Raw genomic sequence first — 16590 nt, 5'->3', positions numbered from 1 at the left:
AATTCTGAATTCTTAAGTATATTTTTGATGTCTTTTATGTAGAGTAAAGGAGTAAGGTGAGATTTTTTAGGAACTCCATTGGTAACAGTGATAGGGTTAGAAAAATTTAATGATCTGTATGCAAATTTTAAGATACAATATAAACCCAGAAAAGAGAAGCCCATTAATTTCATAACCTGCCAGTTTTTTGCAGCGAGATCATGTGGTCATCAGTTCTGAAAGCTTTTGAGAAGTCTGTATAAATGCAATCAACCTGCAAATGGTTCTTCACAGCATCCCAGAGGAACTGATAGAATGAAGGAAGATCACTGCAAGTTGATCATCTCAAAAATAATCCATGTTGCTCATCAGTGATAAGATTTTGAAAAAGAGGTTGGATTTTATCCAAAATGATTAAAATTATTGAGACAATAACTTTGGGAATATGAGATGAAATTTTAACAAGTCCATATTATTTTATGACAGAGTTTTATTACCATTTTTGAATACCGAGCTGTTGAATCCTCTCTTCCATTCTTCTGGAAAAAAACACCTTGGTTTCAAAATAAGTTGATGAAAGAGACCTTCACACAAAATAAATGAGCAGTTCTTTAGTAGTTAAGTTGAAACACCACAATGTCTTCCTTAATTCAAGAGATTTCAGTTTGTTGTAAATTTCTTCCTTACTGCTGTTGATAACAGACAGATTGATTTTTGACAGGCTGAAGAACATAACAGTTAAGCTATAGATTAAAAAATGGATGCTTAAAAGCCACATTATTATTCTGATAAGTAGAGTAAACAGACAAAAAATGTTGGGCAAAAAAATTGACGATATTCTCACCAGTATCTACAGTTTCTATTATTCCTATAAGTAGAGTAAAACAGATGAGAAGTATTGGGCATAAAGATTTATTATGTTCTAACCGGTATCTGCAGTTGCTCCATTAAGTTCAATTATCATCATGAAATTACAAGATGGTTTCTTCTATTCTGAACTTATAATCTGTAGCAAAGTACAGAGAAACTAAAGGAGTATATATATATATATAATACTAGTTGTCATACCAACCGTTGATGGTTTATTTATTTATATGATTGAGGCAGTAAAGTGGTAGAACTCCTCAACTAACAATAGTCAGTCGATGTAATGTTATAACTGATAAGTTTTGTGGTCTTAGGTTATTGTAGGCCATCACATTTTGTTTTCTTCGAGCTTGGTGATATTAGATTAATCACTCCCTTATGATTCCCTTTTCTCTCATTCATTGAGTGATCAAATTTTCCTTTTCATTTTGGTATTCATCTTCATTATCTTCCTAATCATTAGTGGCTAGTAACCAAGCGGATTTGTGATTTAAAGAATCAGAACAATTACTATCATTATTAGCTAAATGATTGATGGTTATGAATTTCATGTTTTTGGTCCGTATTGAACTGAGAATAATATATAAATAATAATAATAACGTAAATGTTTCCACCTTTTCAATACTACAATATATTCACAAAATTACAAAATTATACGGTACTAGTTTCGACCCATCTAGGGGTCATCATCAGCCGTATTGGAGCAAAGATCATTGGTGGCGAAATCCTAAGACAATAATATTGTCTATGATTGTCTTGATGTCAGGGTACTCAATGTAAAGTGGGTCCTCCTCTCTCCTTTCATTACTCCCTATGGTTTTATTCTTCAAGCAATCGTTCCTTCATCAAAAAAAATATCATTTTGATAGTCATCTTCAAAATATTTCTTGTCTATATGGGTTGATGATCAAGTGACTTTTCACCTTAAGACAATCATAGACAATATTATTGTCTTAGGATTTCGCCACAAATGATCTTTGCTCCAATACGGCTGATGATGACCCCTAGATGGGTCGAAACTAGTACCGTATAATTTTGTAATTTTGTGAATATATTGTAGTATTGAAAAGGTGGAAACATTTACGTTATCATTATTATTACTTATATATTAGCTAAATGATTACCATGACGGCCGAACAATAGAGGCGGTCCCTGTTGGCAATGTTCACTGTTGATGGCCTTGCCAATAAAGTCTTAAATTCATGAATATTTCCATTATTATAGCTCATAAGATATATATTAGATATAAAAGATACAAACAGTATTATAAAGTAGATCTTCTTTAATTGTCCTTGTAACGCACTATTTAGATGGAATTAATGTTTCCAGAAATATTTGGAAGGTTGTGAATGAAATCAGGTCGGCTATGTAGGTCGTTGAGGTAAATGGAGAAAATAAATCTGATTCACATAAGAATGTATCGTGTACCAGTAGTGATCCAAACATCTATAAACCAGAGGAATAGCATGCTACTTCACACCAGTACTCAGGCAGGCTGTTCTAGTCAGGTAAGTAACTCTCTTAAATTATGCGGTACACAGCTGTAATACCATCTATCGGAGATGAGTGGCAGCAGTAGAGACAAAACACATCACAACATACAATAGTCAATATAATGTTAATGTTGATCAATTTTATGGGGTTTCGATATTGTAGGACTTCACATTAATTTTTTCTGACTCTGTGATGTCAGGGTACTCAATGTAAAGTGGGTCCTCCTCTCTCCTTTCATTACTCCCTATGGTTTTATTCTTCAAGCAATCGTTCCTTCATCAAAAAAAATATCATTTTGATAGTCATCTTCAAAATATTTCTTGTCTATATGGGTTGATGATCAAGTGACTTTTCACCTTAAGACAATCACAACAGAAACCACCCCCGTCACCACTTAATACGATTGAACAATATTTCCATGTTAGTGATGCTCAGCGTAGACATGGACCGAGCAACAAAAGTCTAAATTCATTAATATCTCTGTTATCATAGTCAGTAGGGAAAAACTGTGCAAAACATAAATGATCGTAAATTGCATTTTTAATATATAATCTTTGTTATGTATTGTTTATTGATAGGAACATGAATAACATAGATATTTGAAAATAAATTGTAGGTCTTCTCTTAAACTACCATTTCACCCAGGGTAAATAAAAGTATAGTACGCAAACCTTTTCTTGAGCCCAAGTTCCCATTCAGCACTATGGTGCTCAGGGCTCAAGAAAAGGTTCGCATACTATATGTATGCCTTATTCTCTGGCTTTACATAACAATTTTCTTTAAACTGTGTTCTCTCATTTTCTCATGGCTCGCCGTTGATATGGACTAGGCAACAAAAGCCGATACGGTAATAAGGTATTAGACATATGTGATCGAAAATTTTATTTATAACTTTTGTTATGAAATACAGTATTTATTGACAGAACCACTAATAACAGATATTTGTGGATTACATTTTAGACCTTCTCCTAAACTACCATTTCACTCAGTGTGAATCAAATTATTTACAGCCCAAAGCTGTCCTTGTTGTCAATTTGGTCTTATTCCCCGACTTTACATACCGATTTTCATCAAATTTTGTTGAGTCATTTTCTAGTGATGTGCAGACAGACAGACAGACAGACAGACAGACAGACAGACAGACAGACAGACAGACAGACAGACAGACAGACAGACAGACAGAGATGACTGAAAATTAAAAACTGCATTTCTTTGTTATTGTTGACATGACCGGTACAGGAATACAGTACCATTCTTTTTTAATTCAGAGCAACTTATAGACAAAACTCATTATATATATATATATGTATATATATCTAGATGTATTTTTCTTCGAGACCTACTCACAACACATTATTAAAGAACATACTTAAATACCATTGTTTCTTAAACATCCTTGGCATTTAATGACATTTTGTGGTACTACAAGAAAAGTTGGCTTACAGTTAAACTAAGTTAATTTGCAGAAAAAAAATACAGGATTCAAATGTCAAACAATCCATTGCTTTCTGGGTTTGAAATTTTATACTGGTATGTGACAAATGATGCAACTGTGTATAATACAGAGTGAATCACCTAGAACTTTCACCCCAAATATTTCTGAAATGTAGGCTGCTATTGATATGCTGTGTTCACAGAAAGGAATTGTAACTAAGGGCTCATAATTGTAGCCCATACAGAGATTTCAATAGTTATTAGAACGTCTATTATTTTAGAAAGTTAACATTTTTCAAATGGAACAGTGCCTATTGACATTAACAAAATTTATTTTATTAGTAAATTAGAATGTCAATGGTGTTTTCTTTTTCCAAGAGTGTACAAGCTATCGAAGTTTGAAAATTGTAAATACAGACAATCGCACGAGGCAGTAGTATGAGTGAGGCAAAGGTACCACACATTTTCCAATAGCATAAGTTCCATATGTATCATGTCTTTCTACATCAAGAGCTACATGGAAACAATTTTGAGAATCATGTTAACTTTTGTACATGGGCATTAAGACAAGAAACAGCAGATTTATCATATGTCATGTTTAGTGATGAAACAACATTTACAAATCATGGCTAAGTAAATCTCTGAAACATGCACTATTGGTCCATAAACAAACCCCATTGGCTTTGTCAGGTGGAATGTCAGCATCTACGGGGCTTAAATATGTGGTCTGGAAGAGTGAACTGTCAGCTCATAGGCACTTTTCTCAAAGTAGGAACACTAGATCTCGAAAGTACTTCAACCTCCTAACAGACCACAGATATGAGAAAATGTTCCACTGCAGACTAGGAGGAATCGTGTATCAGCATGATGGCAGTCCAGTGCATAGTGCATGACATACTGCAGCTTGTCTTCACCAATTGTTTCCAAATTGTTGGATTGGTCGAGGGTGATTTATACCTTGGCCAGTCCGTTCACCAGATTTGACCCCTTTAGATTTTTTTTTCTCTCCGTGGAAAGTTAAAAAAACTCTGTTTCCAAGGACATATTACTGCTGCCTGTGCTGAAATTTCTAATGAAATGCTAGAATGTGAGCATCATTCCTTACCTGGCAGACTAGAAGCTTGTATCGAAGCTGGTCGTCGTCATTTTGAACACAACCTTTGAAGGCCATTTCTCTTTCTTCTTCTTCTTCTTATTCTTCTTCTTCTTCTTCTTCTTCTTCTTCTTTGTTTATTCAGTTTTTTCAAGTTAGTGCTTACATTATGAAGCAGACAACTGCTGGTATTTACAATTTTCAAACTATAATAGCTTATAAACTACTTGTACTAGAATAAAAATATTTAAAAAAAGAAAAACAACCAACATTGACATTCTAATTTACTCTAGTTTTATTTTGTTAAGGTCAAAGGTCAATAGTCATTGTTCCATTTGAAAAATGTAACTTTCCAAAATAAATACACATTCTAATAATGATTAAAAATCTGTGTATGGGCTACAATTATTAACCCATGTTTACACTTCATTTCTGTGAAGACAACACATCAATAGCACCTTCCATTTCAGAAATGGGGGGGGGGGCAAGTTTTAGGTGACTCACCCTGTATATGAATTGTGAAAGGAAAGCATTTTCTTTGGATAGATCTTTATTAAATATTCCTTAACTGCTAAATTCAAAACTCAATTCTATATAACACATTATTACTTACTTTATCTGGTGTGATTTTCAAATTTGCAACCCTGAAGATCAAATGGAATGTTAAAACGTGCCTTTCTGTTCTCCCTGGTTTTTTATATGTATCCAAGCAATTTATTCTTTTCTACAGCTGTTTTGGAAGTTGCATGACCAAGGTGACAAATTATTATTGGCTTATGGATATCACTGCATGATATAGCTTGCATTTTCTTACTTTAAGTATTTGATGAAATATTTTGCAATAATCATGTAGATCTTTCCATTTCCAAGAGTATAATAATACGTACAATCATCAACATATAAAATAAAGGTTGTCATTTTCAGTTACTTCCAGCCCTAACTCAGCCTTTATCTGAATTCTTCAAAACCATCATATTAGGTTACCGGTACCTGAAATATATGTTCTATTATTTCGTTGGTGAGTTGCTAAGCAACAGCTGAGTTATCACGAAAGACTTAGTATACTCTCCTATTATACCTTTATTTCAATAAAGGTAAAGGACAGGAAATCCAACAGATAACCATACCAGATATAACATGCTTGCTAGAAAAATATTAATAAAACAGCACAAAAATTTACCCTAACTCCATATGAGCACTGCAGAGAGGTTTGGAATTTAATCCAGGCTTCTTGGCATGCAATCTAGTGATTAGAAATTGTATACCACCACCCCCTGCCGGCCAACAACATTCTGATAGTGAAATTTTTGCCAACCAACTGGTCTCAAACCAGCTAATCATGATGTCAGACTCTTTAGACTTCAATGCCTTAATAATAATAATAATAATAATAATAATAATAATAATAATAATAATAATAATAATAATAATAATAATAATAATAATAATAATAATAATAATAATAATAATAATAATAATAATAATAATAATAATAATAATAATAATAATAATAATAATAATAATAATAATAATAATAATAATAATAATAATAATAATAATAATAATAATAATAATAATAATAATAATAATAATAATAATAATAATAATAATAATAATAATAATAATAATAATAATAATAATAATAATAATAATAATAATAATAATAATAATAATAATAATAATAATAATAATAATAATAATAATAATAATAATAATAATAATAATAATAATAATAATAATAATAATAATAATAATAATAATAATAATAATAATAATAATAATAATAATAATAATAATAATAATAATAATAATAATAATAATAATAATAATAATAATTTGTCATGTGTAGGAACGATGATTAGATGATGTTTCCTGATTATCAGTGTGTAGCAACAGTGGCTTATGAAAGACAAAGTTTTGCTAACAATTCATAGATGCTAGCAAGTGGCTGTCCTTCATAACTGGTGCACAGAACTTCGATTTCTCATAACTTATTACAGAGAATAGTGATGATGTCATCAATTCGATTCAGTTTCTCATAACTTATTACAGACAATAGTGATGATGTCATCTCTGAGGCTTGTAGGTAGCCTGTGTTCAAGGTGAAACTTCTCACACAACTTCGGAATAGCACCATGTGCTTTAATGAGGAGGTCAGTTGCACAAATATTTCCCAGGTTGTACTTCTCATTGAAGTATGGGATTGTTGGGTCAGATACTGCCTTCTTTTCATCCTTGTTCAATGCCCTGTTCAAGCCAGATGCTATGGTCAATTACTAGCCCACTTCTGGAAGTTTTGAGTTCGATGAGTATGTCAATATGACATATACAGCTGTTCACACTAAGTCTGGCCCCTTCATCAACTTCAAGAACTTTTATTCTCAAAGCAGTGGCTATCTGGGATTTTATAGAATGATGATGTGAATTTCTGAGCAATGACTCATGGTTACATTATCCTAGAACACATCCAAGAATTTCAGTCTCCAGGCAACCATATTTGCACAGTGTACAGTTCTGGGACCTGCCACATACAGATGATATATTCGCATTCATTTTAAGGCAGGTTATCCATTCAGATGACAAGATGACTGCTTAGTTCAATTTTCTCCAAAATAATATTGAAATATGCAGCAGCAAAATCATAATTAAAGATCCTTCTCAGAATTGGTTTAAATGTAAAGTGGGCAGCTGAATAAACATGAGTGAAGGAAGGTGAAGAAGGAAGGTAAAGAATATTGACATGGTTCAAGCATTTCAAGAATTAGGATACTAGCCTTGAAGATAAACCTTGCTGAGGATGACAATTAGTTAGAGAAATTGAGGTTCTATGCACCAGTTTTGAAGGACAGCCACTTGCTAGCACCTATGAATTGTCAGCAGGACTTTGTCTTTGAAAAGCCACTGTTGCTACACACTGATAATCAGGAAACATCATCTCAAAAATTCATGACAGGTTCTAGAAATGCTGATTATTATTATTATTATTATTATTATTATTATTATTATTATTATTATTATTATTATTATTATTATTATTATTATTATTATTATTATTATTATTATTATTGGTTTAAAATTATATTAATACTATTAGGTTTTTGGCAACAGTTGGATGGCAGAGGGCTAGACTAGAAAAATAAGCAGTTGTGACCTAAATTGATGTACAGCTTTAGCAATTGTCTGACAGGGAAATGGGAAACCTTGAAAGACATATTCAGAGCTATTGATGGTGTAGTTTGAACCCAACATCTTATTAAAGTAAGCTTACAGCTACATGTCCATACCACATAGCTAAATTACTTGGTATTATTACGGTATATCCCTTTTTAAATATTTATTCTATATCTCTCCATTATCTATTGTGCATATTTAGAAGTCGCCAAAATATAAAGTATCTATGTTTTTGTTCGTCATTTGCAAAAGATATATAAGTACAATTTAAGAACTTTGCTGTAAAACTACATTATATTATGATATTGCATTCAATAATTATCATTAAAATACTAATGAATACCGTATTATAAAATAATAAGAAAAGAATATTAAGAATTCTTTCATCAAAACTTATGCAACTGATGTACTGATATACACAAGCATGGTTTTCCAAATTTGTATGATAGAAACAAAGGTAGTATCAGGAGAATACTTTGGCTTCTGATAATGGGATGTATGCACGAGTTGAATGCAGAATTGAGAATCTTAACAATCTTGAGCGTTAAAGAAAAGATAAGACATGATCATAGTCATGTATAGAAATAGGAACATGGAAAGGAATGTACAATAGAACGAACACAGTGACTGGCCAGTATGGGAAGAGGGAGTAATACAAACAGGAGACAAGGACAAATATGAAAACAAAAGGACAAGGACAATTTCCACATCATACACTGGTGTCTTCAAATAGACAAGTTCTCTCCTCATCAATCCAGTCTCTTCTCAGCCTTTGACAAACTCATTTCTGCTTCCCAGCTGCATCAAGAGAAGAGGGGCATCAACACTCATTGAGGGACCATCCTGACGATCCTCCATCTTGATGCAGAAAGTGCAGGATAAGAAGAAAGCTGGATAAATACAGGAAAATCCCAATGGGATAATATAAGTATATACAATATACTGTAATCCCATCAGAATCCTTTTCACATTCTGTTTCGTTCTGTGTTACTAATATTTTACCACCTATATTGATTTTTATTGTATGTTTCTTCCCATTTCCTCTATTCATCTGTATGTCTTCTTATCCTACACTTTCTGTATTAAGACTGAACGTCTATCAATATGACCCCTCAATGAGCCCACCCTCCTAATGAAGCTGAGAAGCAGAAACGAGTTTTTCAGGAGCTGAGAAAAGACAGATGTAGAAGAACTGGAATTGATGTGGAGAGAGCCTATCTATTTGAGAATGGTGCATGAAGATGTGGAGATTGTATTTGTCCTTTCGTATTTTCATGTTTTACCTTATCTACTTTTTTTACTGCTCCTTCTTCCCGCACTGACCTGTTAGTGAGTTCATCCTATTATGCATTCCTTTTTCATGTTCCTATCTTTTTACATGACTTGATTTGTCACTTGTCTGTTCCCTTCCATTACTTGAATATCCTTCACTGAAGAAGAGAACTGATGTGTGTTCTTACTTGCATGTACAATTTACCAGTTAACTGGTATTTTCTTTTATGCATCTCAAAACTGCAAGTTTATTGCATTATCTGCATCATCATCATCATCTGCAGATTCCAGCTGTTGGCCGGGTCTGCTTATTGCACTATCTGCAATGGAGAGAAAAATATTTAAGACAATATAATCCATATATTTACCATGTTATTACTCTTTCAGGAGAGACTCCTAAATGTATTTATTTCTGCATACACTAATATGAAAATATTTCATTTTCAGTCCATGTATAAAGAAGAATGGCAAAAACGGGAACGGGAACGAGAACGGGAGCTACTACTCAACAGAGGCATTGCTTAACGTGAAAGCAGGAAACAAGTGTACATAATGTACTTATAACATACTGCAGTGTACAGATACAGGTTTCAGTCTTAAATTGTGTTTTTAATAAATTACGGTACTGTATGAAAGTGAAATTTGCAGAGAAACGTGTGATATACTGCAGGAAGAGAATACATGCTTGAAGAATAAACTAATGCTTTAAGTGAAATATTCTCTCCAGAACTACAGTATACGAGTGAATGCAGTTGAGTGTAACCTATTTTCAGTGGTAAATATTTTGATAAGAACTATATTAGTAATACGTGTATATGTATGAAAATGAAAGTAACTGTTGAAAAATATCCTTACTGAGGTGCCAATTGATAAATTATTGAAACAGTTGTAAATAGTTTGATCCTACCTTATTTTGAATTCTTTTCTATTTGAAATGTACCACAAATAAGTATTAAAAATTATCCTACATCTTTCAGTAATATATTTTGATAAAAGGTTTTTGGAAATATTAAAATGAGAAAGATTTGAATCACTTACTGTATTGGCCACGAATTTGTTCTTGACAGTTTTATTTAACTGAACTTATTGCTTTTATCTAGAACAAAATCTTGAAACCCACAGAACTATAAAATTATGATTTTTGGATTTTGAGTGTTCTTACTAATTATGATGATTTTTTTATCATATTACTCTCACTGTTGACATATGAATGGAACATTAATGTTTCTCATAGAAGGCCAATTATTAGTATTCTGTAAGTATAGATACTTAAAAAATTAGATAATTCTGGAAAATTTAATGCTATATAAAAGCAATATCGTTAAGGTATATTTGTATATACACTCTATGTGATAGTGCGTTTTGATCATGACAAGAATATGGATTTTCAACCATTTATTCTATACAAATATACCTTGAAGAATATAGTCTTTTCTTTAGATGGATTTATTTAGAACAAATATAATGTAAAACAAAGCATGTTATTATAATAATAAATTATGTCATGTCATGTCATGTTTTGCAAAGTGCAAACAAGGCCTTCGGTCTTGAATATTGAAACCATGTCCATTCATTTATAAAATTCTTTAGGTATATATTCAAACAAAGTCATTTTCTGAATTTAGTTCAAAGTTCAAAGTTTGATGTTATTATTTTGAGTATCTCAATTATTTATGAAAAGAAATTAGATAAGAGCAATCCTTCACTTATGAAAGTGTATTTTATGTGAGTCATTTCAAATTTTATAAGTAAATTATGTTATAGTTTAGAAGGACATAAAAAGTGTTTGAGTGAAAGTGAAAAGTATTAATGTATTCCTATATTCCCCTGATGTCTTAAACACTACCTCAGAGCTAATAAATGTGTAATTATAATGGAATTATGCTCAGTTGCATAGAACATGGACATGAGGAAGAATATACATAATGTATTTCATGGCAGTCATTGAGGAGTGAATGTTTTGATATAATGTTATGAAAGTATAAATGAGTAACAAATATAACAGGATGATTTTAAAGCCTGAGAACTTCTAACTTTCCAGTTTTCCTCTCTATGCCTTAAAAAGAATGTGCTGCTACTGTATAAAATTTTGCGTTGAATGACTTCTCATATTATGTTGCAGTACCAAAGTAAGTTTATAGTTGCGAAAATTAAATCATCCAGCTGACTGTAATTGACTTGTATGAACTGTATAATCATGGCTACTCTCACTGAATAATGAAATACTATCCTCTCAATCAAATAATTTACTGTATAAAAATGGACTTAACTCCAACATATTTATAATTCTTCTATAATTACTTTGCTCTAACTTACTACTGATAAACTTTGGGAGTATTTAAAAGCCACCAAAACTTAAGACTTTTGATATCTCTTAGTGTAACACTGCCATTCTATGTATGTCTCTAGTAAGTAGTGAAGTAATGGCTATAGAAGCTGGTCATTCTGAATGTGCCAGGACTCCCCAGAGCATCAGGTCACAGTGGATATGGGTAAAGTCTTATTTCTGAAATTAATTATTCTTTCAAACTCCTTGGTACCCTTAACTCTATGAGACATAATATGCATGTTGAAAACCTTTCATACTTTTGTTTCAAGAATGCAAAGAAATGGAAAGTAACATCGCATATGAATCTAGCTATCCATTTTACTTTAGCAAGCATTCTGTACATGATTACAAAAAATAATCAGTGTAAATTTGAAGATAAATCTTTCTTTCTTTCTTTCTTTCTTTCTTTCTTTCTTTCTTTCTTTCTTTCTTTCTTTCTTACTTACTTACTTACTTTAGATGGAGTAGAAGACATTAAAGTTGATTATACAGCTAAAATGAGAAAGAAGTATGAACATTCTTAAAAAATATGTATTTTACAAAATAAATAGGTATTTGTAGGCAGTTCAGGTTTAGGAAAGGTTATTACACTGAAGCTCAACTTGTAGGATTCCAGCAAGATATAGCAAATATCCTGGATTCAGGAGGTCAAATGGACTGTATTGTGATTGACCTATCTAAGGCATTTGATAGGGTAGATCATGGGAGACTACCGGCAAAAATGAGTGCAATTGGACTAGACAAAAGAGTGACCAAATGAGTTGCTATATTTCTAGAAAATAGATCTCAGAGAAATGGAGTAGGCGAAGCTTTATCTGACCCTGTAATAATTAAGAGGGGAATTCCTCAAGGCAGTATTATGGGACCTTTATGTTTTCTTATATATATAAATGATATTAGTAAAGAAGTGGAATCAGAGATAAGGTTTTTTGGAGATGAAGTAATTCTGTACGGAGTAATAAATAAGTTACAAGATTGTGAGCAACTGCAAAATGACCTCGATAATGTTGTGATGTACAGTAGACAATGGTATGGTGATAAACGGGGTTAAAAGTTAGGTTGTGAATTTCATGAATAGGAAAAGTCCTCTCAGTTTTAATTACTGCATTGATGGGGTCAAAGTTCCTTTTGGGGATCATTGTGTAAGTACCTAGGTGTTAATATAAGGAAAGATCTTCATTGGGGTAATCACATAAGTATGATTGTAAATAAAGGGTGCAAATCTCTGCACAAAGTTAGGAGGATGTTTAGGGGTTGTAGTAAGGATGTAAAGGAGAGGGCATATAAGTCTCTGGTAAGACCCCAAATAGAGTATGGTTCCAGTGTATGGGACTCTTACCAGGATTACTTGATTTAAGAACTGGAAAAAATCCAAAGAAAAGCAGCTCGATTTGTTCTGGGTGATTTCCGACAAGAGAGTAGCGTTACAAAAATGTTGCAAATTTTGGGCTGAGAAGACTTGGGAGAAAGGAGACGAGCTGCTCAACTAAGTGGTAGGTTCTGAGCTGTCAAGGAGAGATGGCATGGAATGACATTAGTAGACAAATAAGTTTGAGTGGTGTCTTTAAAAGTTGGAAAGATCACAGTATGAAGATAAAGCTGGAATTCAAGAGGATAAATTGGGGCAAATATTTGTTTATAGGGAGGGGAGTTAGGGATTGGAATAACTTACCAAGGTAGATGTTCAATAAATTTCCAATTTCTTTACAATCATTTAAGAAAAGGCTAAGAAAACAACAGATAGGGAATCTGCCACCTGGGCAACCACCCTAAATGCAGATCAGTAGTGCTTGATTGATTGACAAAATAGGCTCCCACACCAAAAGTAGGAAGTTTTAGATAAAATAAAACTAGTTGGGCTAAATCAACTTAAAATGACATAAATGGTGAAAAAAAATAACAACTAAAGATTGTAAATGTAAACATAAATGTAAAGATAGTGAACATTCCAAAAATATTATCATTGTAAAAGTATGCACAGAAATGGTATCCCAATATAAACAAAGCGCGGCGTCCCCTCCACCTCATCGCTGAAGGTAGACAGCCCACTAAAAGACTTTTGTGATTGAAATGGGCATAGTGGCGGATGTATAGCAATACACATACTTTGCCTTTAGCACTACCCATTCACTCCCTTTTCCCCTCCTTTTCAGTACTGGAGTGGGGCAGTGTTTATTGTTTAAGTTGGGACACCATTTCTGTACATGCGCGTACGTACCATACATAACTAAAATTATTCCATTCTTTGAGCAAAGTAAGAAAGTCATGTAATTACAGAAACTGTTAGAAACTTGAAAAACTGATTCACTGTGTATGAGAATGATTATTGTAGATGTAGGAAAAACCATACATTCAAAGAAAACTAAATTCTGTGAAAAACATACTGCACTTTACCAATAATCTGCAAGAAAGAAACCAAGATAAAGGGATGAATTGAATTCAAAAAGAGAGATAGTAAGGAAGAAACCAAAATACAGGGATTGCTTGAAATCAAATAGTGGGATAGCATAGAGCACATTGTAAGACTGCCAAAAATAGAAAAAAATTATAAATTCATGTTTCTAGGATGATAAGAAGTATGTTTGACAAGATGGGATCACCTGGTAAAGTTTTCCCGTGGTCCCATGGATGAATATCTATATAAATCCATTTTCTCTTTTACATGGCAACTTTGAGATCATAACCACAGGAAGGCCACAATAAAAACACTGAAAATAAAGATCACAGGTTAGACAGAAAGTGAGATGGCTGGATGTAGTATAGGCCCTACTTAAATTTAGGACAACAGAACCCTAAAAATTAATACAGATCACATGTAGTATTTTTGGTCAAAACCCTTACATCTATATATATAAAATAAGAGTTTTGTCTGTACATTGTTCAGAATTTGAAAAGAATGATATTTCTGTATCGATCATGTCCACAGTAACAAGGAAATGCAATTTTTACTTTTCCGTAATTTCTGTCTGTCTGTCTGTCTGTCTGTCTGTCTGTCTGTCTGTCTGTCTGTCTGTCTGTCTGTCTGTCTGTCTGTCTGTCTGTCTGTCTGTCTGTCTGTCTGTCTGTCTGTACACGCATCACGAGAAAACGGCTGAAGAGAATTTAATAAAAATTGGTATGTAGAGTTGGGGAGTGAACCGCTACAATCTAGGCTATAAATTATTTTATTCACGCTGAGTAAAATGGTAGTTTAGGGGAAGGCCTAAAATTCAATTCTCAAATATTTATATTATTAGTGGTCATATCAATAAATATTACATTACTAAAGTTATATAGAATTAAATTTCTGATAATTTACGTCTTATGCATTTTTAGCGTACCGGCTATGATAACACAGATATTCATGAATTTGGATTTTTGTTGCTAAGTCCATATCAACGCCGAGCCCCGACAAAATGGGTAAACAGAATTTAATGAAAATCGGTATATAGAGTCGGGGAATAAGAAACTACAGTTTAAGCTATAAACAATGTTATTCACCCTGGGTGAAATGGTAGTTTTGGGGAAGGCACCTAAAATTTTATTTTTAAATACCTATGTTCTTGGTCCTATAGAAAAGTACTACATAACAAAAGTTATAGAGAATATAATTTCCGATCATTTATGTTTTATTCAGTTTTACCGTACTGACTATGATAAGAGTGGTATTTCAGAACCGGAAGACAATTAATAATGTGAAGGCCTACAATATCGAAAGCGCGAAACATAGATCAACAATAACATTACACTGACCGTTGTTTGTTGTAATGTTCTTTGTCTCTTATGCTGACATTCAGCTCCAATAGATGGGATTACTGCTGCGTACCGAGTATAACAGCAGCCTAACTGAATATTGGCGGGAAATAGCTAAGGAGTTAGATAACTTTCTTCTTTAGCACGCCAATCCTCTGGTTCATACATTTCCTGATACTGCTGGTACGTAACACACTGGTTCATCATAGTATGCCAGCTATTCGATACCTACTCTGACGCACTGTTTTGAAAGAGCAGTGTGCGCACTTAAGTCAGAGGCTCAGTTAGTAGTAGTAGGAGTAGTAGTATGAACTGGTCTGGAATTACAATTTAGCACTATTCCAAATTATAGTACCACAATTCACTAAATAACTCAAAATTCAACCCTGAAAAGAGCCGTTTCTTAAGAAAAGTTTCTTCCTCTTCACTTTCATTAAATCTGCATTAATTTTATTCCAAATTAGCAGCGAAGATGTGGTTTCTTCTCTGGCTTGGAGGAAAAATTGCCTCCACGTCAGACAGTTCTTTCCCCCGCCAGTGTAGTGAATTGAGATTTTCTGACTCATCGGGTACTCCCAGGAAACAGATACGTAAACGGGCATAGTTTTTGCCCTGGGACTATCCACTATTTTACCCCCCCCCCCCTCCGCCGACTAAAGGACGAAGATTGTTCACGGATGTCTGCGTCTTGGTCATTCCAGCACTGTAGCTTTGGACTGTTAGTTTGGCAGCATAGTACTGTTCGTTAAAAGTGAGAAAATGCGTTGTTTTTCATTTGATCAAGTATTTCATATGAAGGCATTGTTTTTAATCGCGCCATTCCTACTGACGTCATTGTAATGACCCATGTTCATTTCAGTTGGGAAAAACCACTAAGAGAGTCTTTCTGAGAATCTATAAAGGCAGGCGGAGAGTGAGTGTCTGTCATTATAATGAAAACTTCCCAACCTGATTGTGACTGACGGTAGGCAAGCTGGCCTACCATTACAATGAAAATTCCCTAACCCAGTCTTCATATGAGAAAAGACATTGGTGACTTGCCCGTCGTGCTTCTAGGGCAACTTTAAGAGCTATGCAACTTAATACAATCTTGCTCACAAGGTTTATACTACCTAACCTAGAATTCTGCATAAAATTTAGAATTCCGTAGCAAAGCACGGGTACATCAGCTAGTTAAATGTATATATTCTCTAATGAACACATCTGGTTTATTTCACT

General features: G+C 33.2%; 1 protein-coding gene across 1 annotated transcript in view; it reads left to right on the top strand.

Moving 5' to 3' along the window:
* The window catches only part of LOC136861524 (collagen alpha chain CG42342), a 381636-nt gene extending 370167 nt beyond the window's left edge, over positions 1-11469 (top strand). Inside the window, exon 28 of the mRNA XM_067138827.2 lies at positions 9759-11469. The gene's annotated coding sequence lies outside the window, so the exon portion shown is untranslated. The remainder of the gene's footprint in view (positions 1-9758) is intronic.
* The last annotated feature ends 5121 nt before the right edge of the window (positions 11470-16590 follow it).

This window comes from Anabrus simplex, chromosome 1 (assembly GCF_040414725.1).
Source record: "Anabrus simplex isolate iqAnaSimp1 chromosome 1, ASM4041472v1, whole genome shotgun sequence".
NCBI lineage: Eukaryota > Metazoa > Arthropoda > Insecta > Orthoptera > Tettigoniidae > Anabrus > Anabrus simplex.
The sequence above is the reverse complement of the archived record's forward strand: the minus strand, read 5'-3'. Positions and strand labels throughout refer to the sequence as shown.